The 14,235-nt window shown below is 40.8% G+C and overlaps 1 long non-coding RNA gene across 1 annotated transcript in view; it reads right to left on the bottom strand.

The window, feature by feature from the left end:
* LOC141057988 (uncharacterized) overlaps nt 1-13,976 on the bottom strand; it is a 131,279-nt gene extending 117,303 nt beyond the window's left edge. The window contains exon 1 of the long non-coding RNA XR_012222064.1: nt 13,871-13,976. This is a non-coding gene — a long non-coding RNA (uncharacterized lncRNA). The remainder of the gene's footprint in view (nt 1-13,870) is intronic.
* Nucleotides 13,977-14,235: the final 259 nt, after the last annotated feature.

Raw genomic sequence — 14,235 nt, 5'->3', positions numbered from 1 at the left:
TTGTACCAGTTGCTTTTGATACAATTATATATATTTATATAGAACTGAAGAAAGCAGAGGATTTTTGGAAAGCTCAGTACTGCTGAAATCATTTTTGAACATGTGTTTTGGTAAGGTTATTTTAACCTGCATATTATGTGCAATATCACGGTGGCTCAGTGGTTAATATTGCAGCGCTGGGGTCCTGGGTTCAAATCCCACCAAGGACAACATCTGCAAGGAGCTTGTATGTTCTCCCCGTGTTTGTGTGGGTTTCCTCCGGGTTCTCTGGTTTCCTGCCACATTCCAAAGACATACTGATAGGGAATTTAGATTGTAAACCCCATTGGGGACAGTGATGATATTGTGTGCAAACTGTAAAGTGCTGCGGAATATGTTAGCACTACATAAAAATAAAGATTATTATTATTATAATAAAGTATTATAGTTTCATAATTTCATACTTTTAAGGTTGAAGATAGACTTAAGTCCATAGAGTTCAACCTATACCCGAACATGTTGATGTAAGGAGATAGTATTGTGAGGAAAGAGGGAGACGCAAGCGCAATATAGGGTCTTATCCCACAAATAAAGTAAGCAGTTTGACAGAAAACTGCTCACCTGGTAGTAGATATTCAAAGCATGTATAGAAAGGGGCTGCTGCAGATCCACAAGTCGGTCACCGACGATCTGAAACAGAACTCTGCAAAGGAATACGTGGATTTTGTCCGCGCTGCCCAAATGATGAAATTCCAGAAGGTTAATAAACTTTGACAGTGGTTTATTCTACGCGTTTCAAGGTTTTTTACAACCTCTTCTTCAGGAAATACCACATGAAGCATACATAGGTGGTGCATTAAGTACACACAGAAAAAAAAAAGAGCTCCAAACAGTCAGATGACACATGTCAAAGTTCATAGTTAGCAGACAGTACAAAAATTCATAGTAATAGTTAGAAGTTGTTCTGATATTGACATGGCTATTTTATTTTCACAGGTTGTTTTTCCTTTTGTTCAACAACCTGTGAAATTAAGATAGACATGTCAATATAAGAACAGCTTCTAACTATTACTATTAATTGTTATACTGTCTGCTAACTATGAACTTTGACATGTGTCATCTGACTGTCATCTGACTGTTTGGAGCTCATTTATTTTAATTATTATTTTTTTTTTGTGTGTACTTAATACACCACCTATGTATGCTTCATGTGCTATTTCCTGTAGAAGAGGTTGTAAAAAACCTTGAAACGTGTATAATAAACCACTGTCAAACTTTATTAACCTTCTGTAATTTCATCATTTGGGCAGCATGGACGAAATCCACATATTCCTTTGCAGAGTTCGATGTAAGGAGATAGACATCCTGCCACAATTCTTCCCGAAGAAACAAGTTTGATGTAAATGAGTTAAAGGTGTAGGTAATACGGATAGAGTGTGTAGTTTGATAATAGCGATAGTGAGAGTTAATGGTTGAGACTAGCCTAGAGTTGGAGGAGCCGAGTTGTAGAGAAAGTGACAATTTCCTGTTAGGAAGTGAGATAGGACCTAGAGTGTATTGTTCGGAATTTCTTACAAGAACTAACAAACCCCAATCACATCTATGAAGTTTTGCAACTTAGAAGAGCTTACAACCCCAATTGAATTTGAACAACTTCCAACTTACAGGAGTCTACCAACTCAAATTGCAAATGTTCAGAATTACAGTCTAAAAATCAATTTCTAGAATACCATTAATACTGGATCAACAAGGTTACCGAATATAATAAAAATTATTATAATTAAGTGGTCTTACCAGTATTCAGATATAGACAATTCCCAGAGATCCTTGGACTATACGAAATCCATCACTCTCCCTGAGTTTAGGATAACTGATAAAGCCTCTGTTGCCTCCAGATATCATCCCCATACAAAACCTTTGGAGGGATTTGAGTCTGTGTTGCCCAGTGACAGGCCCAAAACATCACTGCTCTGGTGGAGATCTTCAAGGAGGAATGGGCCAACATACCCCCAACAGTGTGTGCCAATCTTGTGAAGACTTACAGAAAACGTTTGACCTTTGTCCTTGCCAACAAAGGATATATAAGAAAATATTGAGATGAACTTTTGTTAATGACAAAATACTTATTTTCCACCATAATTTGCAGAACAAATCTTGCCAAATCAGACAAGGTGATTTTCTGGATTTGTTTTCTCATTTTGACTCTCATAGTTGTGGTCTACCTGTGATGTCAATTACAAGCCTCTCTCATCTTTTTAACTGGGAGAACTTGCACAACTGGTGGATGACTAAATACTATTTTCCCCCACTGTATATAAGAGAAAGGACATTATTTCAATTATTATAACAGTATTTCTACATTCAGCCAAAATTGTTGGTCAAATTTTGGTGTCTTTTTACCCATTTCCCAGTGTCAAAATGTACTATGTGGAGCTAAGACACAATCTTGGTGGTAAAAATGTAAATTCTTTTTTTTCACTGCCCAATCATTTAAAATTTTGTGACACACATGTGGTGTAAATATGATCACTGCACCCTTAGATGAATTCATTGAGAGGTGTAGTTTGTAAAATGGGGTCACTTATGGGGGGGGGGGTCTACTGTTCTGCCACCTCAGAGTCTCTGCCAATGTGATATGGTACCCTCAAGCCAGTGCAGCAAAATCTGCATTTTAACCCCTTCAGCCCCAAGGGTGGTTTGCACGTTCATGACCAGGACAATTTTTATAATTCTGACCACTGTACCTTTATGAGTTCATAACTCTGGAACGCTTCCATGGATCCCGGTGATTCTGACATTGTTTTCTCGTGACATATTGTACTTCATGTTAGTGGTAAAATTTTATTCAAATAACTTGCGTTTATTTGTGAGAAAAACGGAAATTTGGCGAAAATTTTGCAATTTTCCAACTTTGAATTTTTATGCCCTTAAATCACAGAGATACGGCACACAAAAAACTTGATATCTAACATTTCCCACATGTTTACTTTACATCAGCACAATTTTGGAACCAAAATTTTTTTTTGTTAGGAAGGTTTAAGGGTTAAAAGTTGACCAGCGATTTCTCATTTTTACAACACCATTTTATTTTTAGGACCACATCACATTTGAAGCCACTTTGAGGGGTCTATATGATAGAAAATACCCAAAAGTGACACCATTCTAAAAACTGCACCCCTTAAGGTGCTCAAAACCACATTCAAGAAGTTTATTAACCCTTTAGGTGCGTCACAGGAATTTTTTTGAATATTTAAAAAAAAATGAACATCTAACTTTTTTTCATAAAAAAAATACTTCAGGTTCAATTTTTTTTATTTTACCAAGGGTAACATGAGAAATTGGACTGCAAAAGTTATTGTGCAATTTGTCCTGAGTACGCAGATACCTGATATGTGGGGGGAAACCACTGTTTCGGTGCATGGCAGAGCTCAGAATGGAAAGAGCGCCGTTTGACTTTTTCAATGCAAAATTGGCTGGAATTCAGATTGGACGCCATGTCACGTTTGGAGAGTCCCTGATGTACCTAAACAGTGGAAACCCCCTACAAGTGACCCCATTTTGGAAACTAGACCCCCCAAGGAACTTATCTAGATATGTGGTGAGAACTTTGAACCCACAAGGGCTTTACAGAAGTTCATAACGTACAGCGGTACAATTAAAAAATCATATTTTTTCCACAAAAATGATCTTTTCACCCTCAATTCTTATTTTTCCAAGGGTAACAGGACCATAAAAGTTATTGTGCAATTTGTTCTGAGTACGCTGATACCCCACATGTGGGGGTAAACCACTATTTGGGCGCATGGCAGAGCTCGGAAGGGAAGCAGCGCCATTTGACGTTTTTGGCTGGAATTGAGATCGGACACCATGTCGCGTTTGGAAAACCCCTGATGTACCAAAACAGTGGAAACCCCCCACAAATGACACCATTTTGGAAACTAGACCCCCTAAGGAACTTATCTAGATGTGTGGTGAGCACTTTGACCCCCCCAGTGCTTCACAGAAGTTTATAATGCCCGGGCGTGAAAATAAATAATTCGTATTTTTTCCACAAACATGATCTTTTAGTCACCATTTTTTATTTTCCCAAGGGTACCAGGAGAAATTGGACCCCAAAAGTTGTTGTCCAATTTGTCCTGAGTATGCTGATACCCCATATGTGGGAGAAAACTACTGTATGGGCACACGTCGGGGCTCGGAAGGGAAGTAGTGACGTTTTGGAATGCAGACTTTGATGGAATGGTCTGCGGGTGTCATGTTGCCTTTGGAGAGCCCCTAATGTACCTAAACAGTGGAAACCCCCCACAAATGACCCCATTTTGAAAACTAGACCCACTAAGTAACTTATCTAGATGTGAGGTGAGCACTTTGAACCCCCAAGGGCTTCACTGAAGTTTATAATGCCAGGGCATGAAAATAAAAAAAATCGTATTTTTTCCAGAAACATGATCAATTAGTCCCCAATTTTTTCATTTTCCCAAGGGTAACAGGAGAAATTGGACCCCCAAAAGTTGTTGTCCAATTTGGCCTGAGTACGCTGACACCCCATATGTGGGAGAAAACTACTGTATGGACACACGTCGGGGCTCAGAAGGGAAGCAGTGACGTTTTGGAATGCAGACTTTGATGGAATGGTCTGCGGGTGTCATGTGCGTTTGGAGAGCCCCTGATGTACCTAAACTATTGAAACTCCCCACAAGTGACCCCATTTTGGACACTAGACCCCCCACGGAACTTATCTAGATGTGAGGTGAGCACTTTGAACCCCCAAGTGCTTCACAGAAGTTTATAACACTCGGACGTGAAAATTAAAAAAATCATTTTTTTCCACAAAAATGATATTTTTGCCCCCAATTTTTTATTTTCCTAAGGGTAACAGGAGAAATTGGACCCCAAAAATTGTTTTGCAATTTGTCCTGAGTAGGCTGATACCCTACATGTGGGGGTAAAACACTGTTTGGGCGCATGGCAGAGCTTGGAAGGGAAGGAGCACCATTTGACTTTTTCAACTCAGAATTGGCTGGAATTGAGATCAGACGCCATGTTGCATTTGGAGAGCCCCTGATGTGCCCAAACAGTGGAAACCCCCCAATTATAACTCCAACCATAACCCCCAACACACCCCTAACCCTAATCTGAGCCCTAGCCCTAGCCCTAACCCTAGCCCTAGGACTGTGTGCACACGCTGCGGATTTTGCTGCGGTTCCGCAGCGGTTTTGGCTGCTGCGGACCCGCAGCAGTTTCTGCTGCAGTGTACAGTACCATGTTTCCCTATGGGAATCAAAAACTGCAGTGCAGACGGTGCGGAATTTTCCGCGCGGATTATCTGCGGTTTTCAATCCGCAGAAAGAATTGACATGTCAATTCTTTCTGCGGATTCTCCTGCGGTTTGCCATCTCCTCTATTGAGGAGATGAAAAACCGCAGGACAAAACCGCAGAGCAATCCGCAGGTAAAACCGCAGGTCTTTTGACCTGCGGTTTCACCTGCGGATTTTACAAAATCCGCGCGGATGAATCCGCACCTAATCCGCAGCGTGTGCACACAGCCTTACCCTAACGGGAAAATGGAGATAAATACTTTTTTTTTAATTTTATTATTTTTCCCTAACTAAGGGGGTGATATCGGGGGGTTTGATTTACTATTTATGGCGGTTTTTATGTTTGGCGGCTGTCGCACGCTAAAAGACGCTTTTTATTGTAAAATAGTTTTTGCATCACCACATTTTGAGAGCTATAATTTTTCCGTATTTTGACCCACCGAGTCATGTGAGGTCTTATTTTTTGCGGGACGAGTTGACGTTTTTATTGGTACCATTTTCGGGCACGTGACATTTTTTGATCGCTTTTTATTCCTATTTTTGGGACACAGAATGAACAAAAACCAGCGTTTCATGAATTTCTTTTGGGGGGGTGCGTTTACACCGTTCCGCGTGCGGTAAAATTGATAAAGCGGTTTTATTCTTCGGGTCAGTACGGTTACAGCGATACCTCATTTAGGTCTTTTTTTTATGTTTTTGTCGGTTTTATGCAATGAAAACTATTTTATATAAAAAATAATTATTTTTGCATCGCTTTATTCTGCGAGCTATAACTTTTTTATTTTTTCGCTGATGATGCTGTGTGGCAGCTCGTTTTTTGCAGGACAAGATGACGTTTTCAGCGGTACCATGGATATTTATATGCGTCTTTTTGATCGCGCATTATTACACTTTTTGTTTGGCGGTATGATAATAAATCATTATTTTTTGCTTCGTTTTTTATTTTTTAAGGAGTTCGCTAAAAGGGTTAACTAATGGGACAGTTTTATAGGGCGGGTCGTTACGGACGTGGCGATACCTAATATGTGTACTTTTATTTTTTTTTATTATTATTTCCAAAAAATGGATTTATTGGGGGAATATTTTTTTTTTTTTTTTCTAATTTATTTGGCGATTTTTTTTTTTTTTTTTTTTTAATTATTTTTACACTTTTTTTTTATTTTTTTTTTACTTTATTAAATAGTCCCAGGTGGGACATCACTGTCCTGTGACAGATCGCTGATCTGTCACATCACAGATCACTGTGACAGATCAGCGATCTGACACAGGCACTACAGAAGGCTTCCTCATGCCTGCGCTTTGCAGGCACTGAGGAAGCCAGCTTCCTCAGGCCCCCGAAGGCCCCCGTCGCCATCTTGGATTCGGGGGCCTGGAGGAAAGGAGTCCCCCGCAGCAGCGCTGCACATTGCGCTGCCGTGGGGGGCTCAGGGAAGCACGGAGGGAGCCCCCTCCCTGCCGATGCTTCCCTTTAACTCCCGGTACACCGCGATCATGTTTGATCGCGGTGTGCAAGGGGTTAACGTGTCGGGGGCGGTCCGTGACCGCCCCTGACACATTGTGCCGGGTGTCAGCTGTGATAATCAGCTGACACCCGGCCGCGATCAGCGGCGCTCACCACGTGGGCGCCGCTGATCGCGCCCGACGTACTATCCCGTCCATGGGCATAGGGGCCCAGGTCCCATGGACGGGATATACCGTCGGATGTCGGGAAGGGGTTAATATGGCGATCCTTCCCGTCTGAGCTTTGCACTGTGCCTCAAAAGTAGTTTTTGCCCACATATAGGGTATCGGCATAGTTAGGAGAAATTGCACAACAATTTTTGGGGTCCATTTTCTCCTGTTAACCTTATGAAAATGCAAAATTTGGGGCTAAATCACATTTTTTGTGGCAGAAATGTGTTTTTTTTTTTTAATTTTCACAGCTCAATAGTATAAACTTCAGTGAAGCACTTGAGATTGCAAGGTGCTCATGACACATTTAGATAAGTTCCCTGAGCGGTCTATTTTCCAAAATGTTGTCACTTGTGGGGGGGGGTTTCCACTGTTTAGGCACATCAGGGGCTCTCCAAACATGACATGGTGTCCGCTGAATATGTCAGCAAATTTTACATTTAAAAAGTCAAATGGCGGTCTTTCGCTTCCGAGCCCTGCCGGGTGCCCAAACAGTGGTTTTCCCCCACATATGGGATATCATCATTCTCAAGAGAATTTGGAAAACAAATTATATGGTCCATTTTCTCCTGTTACCCTTGTGAATGTAGAAAAAAATGGCTCTAAAGCAATTTTTTGTGAAACAATGTTAAATGTTTATTTTTTCTTCTAAATTCCATTAATTCCTGTGAAGCACCTAAAGGGTTAATAAACTTTTTGAATGTGGCTTTGAGCACATTGAGGGGTGCAGTTTTTAGAATGGTGTCACTTTTGGGTGTTTTCTGTCATATCACCCCTCACTTCAAATGTGATGTGTTCCTTAAAAAAATAGCTTTATAAATTTTATTGGAAAAATGTGAAATTACTGGTCAACTTCTAACCCTTATAACTTTCTAACAAAAAAATTATGTTTTAAACATTGTGGTGATGTAAAGTAGCCATGTAGGAAATGTTATTTATTAACTATTTTGTGTGACATGACTCTGATTTAAGTGCATAAAAATTAAAAGTCTGAAAATTTTCGCCAAATTTCTGATATGACTTACGTTTATTTGAAAAAAATATCAAATAAATTTTACCTCTATGAAGTACTATATGTAACAAAGTAATAGTCTCATAACCAGTGGGATCCAGAGAAGTGTTCCAGAGTTATGACCTCTTAAAATGACAGTGGTTAGAATTGAAAAAACTGGCCTGGTCAAGAAGGTGAAAACAGGTTTTTGAGTGAAAGGGTTAAGAAATAGTGAAGACATAGGACAAGTGGAGAAGGTAAAGTGCCTGTAGCTGTAAAGCAAACTGTAATGTCACATGTGACTGGATATACTGCCTCCAGCAGGGAGAATACACCGCCTCCAGCAGGGCGAATTTAAACAGCATTAAGGGAAACATCGGGGAAACCGTTACAATGGAGGGCCCTGCAATAGGGAACGGGGATGTGGAGACCTCCTGCACTCCCCTGAGTCAGTGTCCCTACACTTCTGACGATCCCTAGGCAGGTTCTGCACCTGGCGACGAGCTGGATACTTCAAATCCCTAGCTCGCCCTGCACCTATCCCTTTCTAGTGAATTGGACGGTGCAGAAACTAATCCCACAACTGCACTAATACACACACAAGGAAAGTAACAAACAGGGAAAAACACCACTTAGCTTAGCTCTGTTACTATTGCTCCCAGCAACAGAGTACGACACCAAAGTTCAGCTTCACTCCTGAAGCTAGACACCTGAATTCAGCTTCCGCCTGAAGCTATTACACCAGCGCTCCTCTGAGCTACAAGGAACTCCTCTCTGTCGTTCCTTCCTTCACCAGACTTGGTTGGAAATGAGCAATATCACCAACAGTGAGTGAGACCACCTGCTACTCCTTTATAGGTAGCAGCCAGGGAATCACACCTGCTTCATTATCACGTGCAATAACACCAGCGGCCACCAGGGGCAACTGAACCAAAGTAACCAGAGTGTAATGACGCTAACGGCCACTGGGGCAAAACTAGAACTAAAACAACCACAGTGTAATGACCCTAATGGCCACCGGGGGGCAAAACTAACTTTAAGCCAACAGCTTAAAGGAAAAAAAAAAGGTTACTTGTGCAAAATCTGTCATAATCCAACCTGGATCATGACACAAACATTCACAAGACTATGTATCCGCTATCTATAATTCCTGTCAAGTTCCCGTTCAGTAAAAAGTATATTCTTAAATGGTGGTCTCCCTCATTGAATTGTCCAACACCTGATCCTGGCAAAGAAGCAACATCGGTTACATGTAGCCTGCACGAGTGTAGCGCCCTTACAGCACAAGCTAATACACCCAGCCAGAACCTGCACTTTCACGTAACATTGGCATGGGCGTAAGAGATGACTACCATGCATATGGCTACCACACCGCGCCACGTTACATTGATACCAATAAAGGCAAAAACCCCTAGAGACCAATGATAGCCCCATATTAGGGGCAAATTCATCTAATGGATCAATGTTCCGTCACAGAATCTAGTGCCCACAACCTGTAAAATTATATTTTTCAAGAGCCACATTTAGGCCTTCCTTGAAAGACCATAAAAATAGCATAAAATAAAAAGTTTCATGACTTTGGAACTGAATGGCAGATCTGATAAAAACAAAAAACAATATTCAGGGGAGCAGCGGGAAAAAAATAAGAGTAAAAGCTGACTACTTTACACAGTCACAAGTCCTGTTTAAGATGGGAATAAATAATATGGAGAGAAGACTCTTTATTTAATAAGTAAGTAACACTATTGGAAGGTCACTTATTAATGCTGAGTTATCTTATAGTAAAGTGTTAGCTTCATATGGATAGCAAGCTATGTCATTCTCCTGTCTTCAGTCTCTTCATAAATGTAAATATCTGGAGAGACAAAAAACACAATATATGGTCTTATCGGTAATCAAATGGTATAAAAACTGGGTCAAACTGGTAGGGTTATGACAGTCACAACTCATAGAATGCAAGTAAAGGCTGCTGCACGACCTCCAAATAGATAAGATGCAACTGATGAGGAATGTGGATAAGAATCCATGGTCCCAAATGTCCAAAATACGTTCAGAGACCAAGATGAAATATGGATGTGGCTTATTTTGGCAACGAGTTTCAAGGTTTCCAAACCTATTCATTAGGATAAAACCTACGATATCATTGTAATTTTGTCCTGAAGAAAAGGTTTAGAAACCTTGAACACACTGAAGAAATAAACCGCATTCATATTTCATTTTGGTCTCCGATCGCATTTTGGACATTCGACAGCACAGATTCTAAGGCTATGTGCACACATAGATTTAGGTCCTGTGGATTTTTCCACGCCGATGTGGAAAAATCTGCAGGTAAATTCTTAGGTCAAAAGACCTGCGGTTTACCTGAGGATTAGCCTGCGGTTTAACCCTGCGGTTTCACACCTCTACAATGGAGAAGGTGTGAAACCGCAGTGGAATCTGCACAAAGAATTGACATGCTGCGGATTTGAACCCACAGCAAATCCTCGCGGAAAAATCCGCAGCATGTGCACAGCGTTTTTCAGTTTACCATTGAAAACAATGGTACTGTACAACGCACCTAAATCTGCTGTGGACCCGCAGAGCCTGAAATGCTGCGGATCCGCAGCAGAATCTGCACCGTGTGCACATGGCCTTAACCACCCCATTCCTTATCAACTGCTTCTTCATAAATGTACTGTTCACATTTGTAAAATTTAATGGTAAGCACTAGAGATGAGGAAATCCTTTAAATGCAAGTTGAATATGCATTAAATTTTCCAGAAATTGCGGCCTCCATTTTACACATTGCAGAACATTGTGTCAGGCAGAAAAATATCACATGACCTTGAGCAGGATTTCCCATAATGCCTTCAAGTTATCACATGGTATAGAACAGCCAATCAGGAGGGTCTATCTCAGCCTGTATAAAAGCAGAAACGGGAAATGCCATTGTGTGGTGGAACTGGAAAGTGAGAAAACATCACAACTCACAGCTTGGCAAAAGAGAAAAAAAGAGAAAGCCATAAAACATTGAAGAAGCTGCAGATATTGTTTGTGAGAGCATACCATTGAGGATTAGTGTGTGATGAAAAAGAATGGTGTCATACACCATTTTTTCAGAGCAATTGGAGGCTATGGAGTACTTTTAATTCACAATGAATCAAATTTAATCTAAAAATTGGCGAATCTGGTTAATTTGAATTTCCAAAGAATCACTTATCGCTAGTAAGGCCAGCTTTTAAATAGGTGTTGCATTAAAATGTTTGCATAACAAAAATTTCTTGCTAAAGTCAATGTAGATATTATAATCAATCCTATACACTGTTGTATCCAGTTTTCACTATGATGTGTCCTGAATCATTTTTAATATGTTCATTTGTAGTGTATCTTAACCTAGGATTCTGTCATTTGCAACCAATTGAACAGTCTAAATCTGCAATTTTAAATAATTAATGGTAATATAACATTTGATATTTGAGTTAAATGTGAGATTCCATACACTGTCTAAAAAGCTCTAATGAATAAAAATAAGAGGGCTAAAATAAACCTAGCACCAAAACCTCAACAAGTAAGTGTTTCAAGCAAATAAAGAAAAGGGAAGAAATGACAATGATTAATGAGGTCGTAATGCTAATAATATAAACATATTGTATGTTATTACTTATCTATGTTCTATGCAAACTTAGTTAGAGCTACCAGTTAGGACACCCTAGGCCCTGTACATAACTCCCAACCCTTCAAGATTCAGCAGGACTGTCCCAATGTTAGGGCTCAGTCCTACATCCCATCACATCAGGGCACTTCAGGACTTTTGTCCTGGCTTCTGATACTTACTTCTCTCTGGCATCTTCATCACTCTGTAGTCCCTCCTCCTCATCATAGTAAGTTTTGAAATAAATACACAGCAAGAATTTGAAATAAATACTGAACTCTCAGCAGTGAAGTGTCTCCTGGATTACAGACTGAACGGTTGCATCATGCCACTGTTTAGCTTGAAATTCAGTACACCTAGCTAAGTGCCAGATTTGGTAGCCTGGGAGGGGGTGGCAATTTCCCTAGCCCCTTCCCAGGCTGTTAATATCAACCCACAGCTTTCTGTTTCACCTTTGCTGGTTAGAATTTATTGGGGGACCTTACGTCTTTTTCTGGGGTACCCTGTAAACTAACCAGCATGGGAATCCCAGATTAGTAACATCATCCCCCAGATGTGGGCTTTCCCTCTGCTGGTTATCAAAATTAGGGGCGAATTTTGTGTACTTGATTTGTATTGCAGGCTCTGACACCATAGGCAGATTATACTGAGACACAGAGATACATTGTGCACAGCAGTGGATTTCTATGTATATTTTGTCTAGAGGTAGAATAAGAGATTTTGTCATCCCATAAAATTACTAAAAGTAATAAAGAAAATCATTTGATAATGAAAAAAATATTGTCATTATGAATGCATAAAAAAAAAAAAAAATCACAAATCAGCAAATAACACAAATATATTTGGTGCCTCTGTAATCATAACGATCCACACAACATAGCGATCAGATTTACAGGAATCGGTAAGTGACATAAAAAAATGGTGTGATTGATATTTCTCTATTAAACCCATAAAAAATGTAATAAAACTGTAATGCTGAGGCCGTGTTCACACGTAGCGTAAATGCTGCGTTCTTTCTGCTGCTTTTTTCCTGCAAGTGTCCGCATCATACAACACAATAAAAATCTTCTCTGATTACTATGTGTTTGCTGTGTTTCTTTTATGCGTTTTTCCCCTCTTACTTGATGCGATTTTGGTGCTGATATGAAGTGGAGCTTTTAATGCTTTCTTAACAGTACAGAAAAACTTTGATTCTGCGATTCCAGTGGCGGTTTTTATTTTCAGAAGAGGCTTATAGAGAAAAAATGCACAAACCTGTAGAATTTAGCATATATCCTACTGATTTTTTGCACAGAAATTCTGCTGTTTAAGGCTGCTTTCACACATCCGGCTTTTTGAATCCGGCACGATGCGGCGAAAAGTGTGAAAACCGGATCCGGAATTGGATCCGGTTTTGGCACATAGAATTTAATGATCGCCGCATCATGTCGGAAGGACATGCGGCGCCTCCGTTTTAAGCCGGAAACGGCAAACTTGCGCCGTCCGGCGTCAGCAAAAAACGTTGCCTGCAACGTTTTTTTGCAGCGCCGGAACTGCTTTTTCTACAGCGCATGCGCGGACACTGTGAGGTTTAACCCACAAGTGCCCGGCGCGCGCGCGCATATCTCTCTCTCTCTCCCCCCCGCATACCGCCGCCTCTTTGGTCTCCGGTGTGGCCCCTTTAAATGCTTTCCAAGCCGGATCAGGCGCCGCATCTGCATCCGATGTCACCGCTGCAGGCCTGATCCGGCGGTCCGGCTTTCCACCGCACGCCGCCGGAACAAAACCACCAGATGTGTGAAAGCAGCCTAACTGTCTAAGCAAAGTGGATGTGATTCCATGATAACTGCGCCCACTGTGCGTCAAAAGACATGGCTGAGCTGTGTGGTTTTGGTGCTTTTTTTTTTCTATCCCGTCTTCTATGTGTAGCCTAAAAAAAACACATGTAAAAAAAACTGCAGTTACTTTTTTAAGTGCAGAATCAAAACTTTTCAGTACTATAAAAGACACATTAAAAACACGACTTCACATCTGCCCCAAAAGCTCATCAAATAAGGAGAGAAGATTGCTTTTGAGTAGTTTGGTGCAGATCCTGCAGAAAACAAAAAGGCTACAAAAAGATGAGAAAGCTCTTGTGGCTTTGACTGTGAGTGAATGAACAAAAAAAATCCACAGGTCCCAACTAGAGATAAGCAGGATGCACAGATAATGTCACACTGCCCCGACTAATCAAAGCTGTGGCGGGGACATAGGATGGTTAGAGATTCGCAGCCTCCATCCAGCCACCAGACATCACTGACCTGGATGCTGGACCGGATTCACCTGGATACAGCTGACAGTCTCAGATTTGGGTCTATTCCCTGCAGTCTTGAAAATCTGCTGAATGTCCCTCACTGCCATCACCCCTCTAACATTTCCACCTGCCAGGTGAGAGAGAAATTGTAAATAGGTGTGGATTTGGGTGTGTCCAGGGCGTGACCCAAATTTGCCACAGCAGCATAATTTCTCCCTCTTCCTGTTCTTCAAAAGTTGAGAGGTATGCCTATGTTGTTCTACTGAAATCAAGCTTACATCAATTTAGTGTTTTATGGCAATTTAAGTTTAATTGAGCAAAACCACAAGAGTTCTGGATCTTACATTTGTAACACTGATTGATGAATACAGA

This window comes from Dendrobates tinctorius, unplaced genomic scaffold (assembly GCF_039654945.1).
Source record: "Dendrobates tinctorius isolate UK_male_01 unplaced genomic scaffold, ASM3965494v1 ptg000207l, whole genome shotgun sequence".
Classification (NCBI taxonomy): Eukaryota; Metazoa; Chordata; class Amphibia; order Anura; family Dendrobatidae; genus Dendrobates; species Dendrobates tinctorius.
Note: the sequence above shows the minus strand (reverse complement) of the source record. Positions and strands in the feature narration are given on the sequence as shown.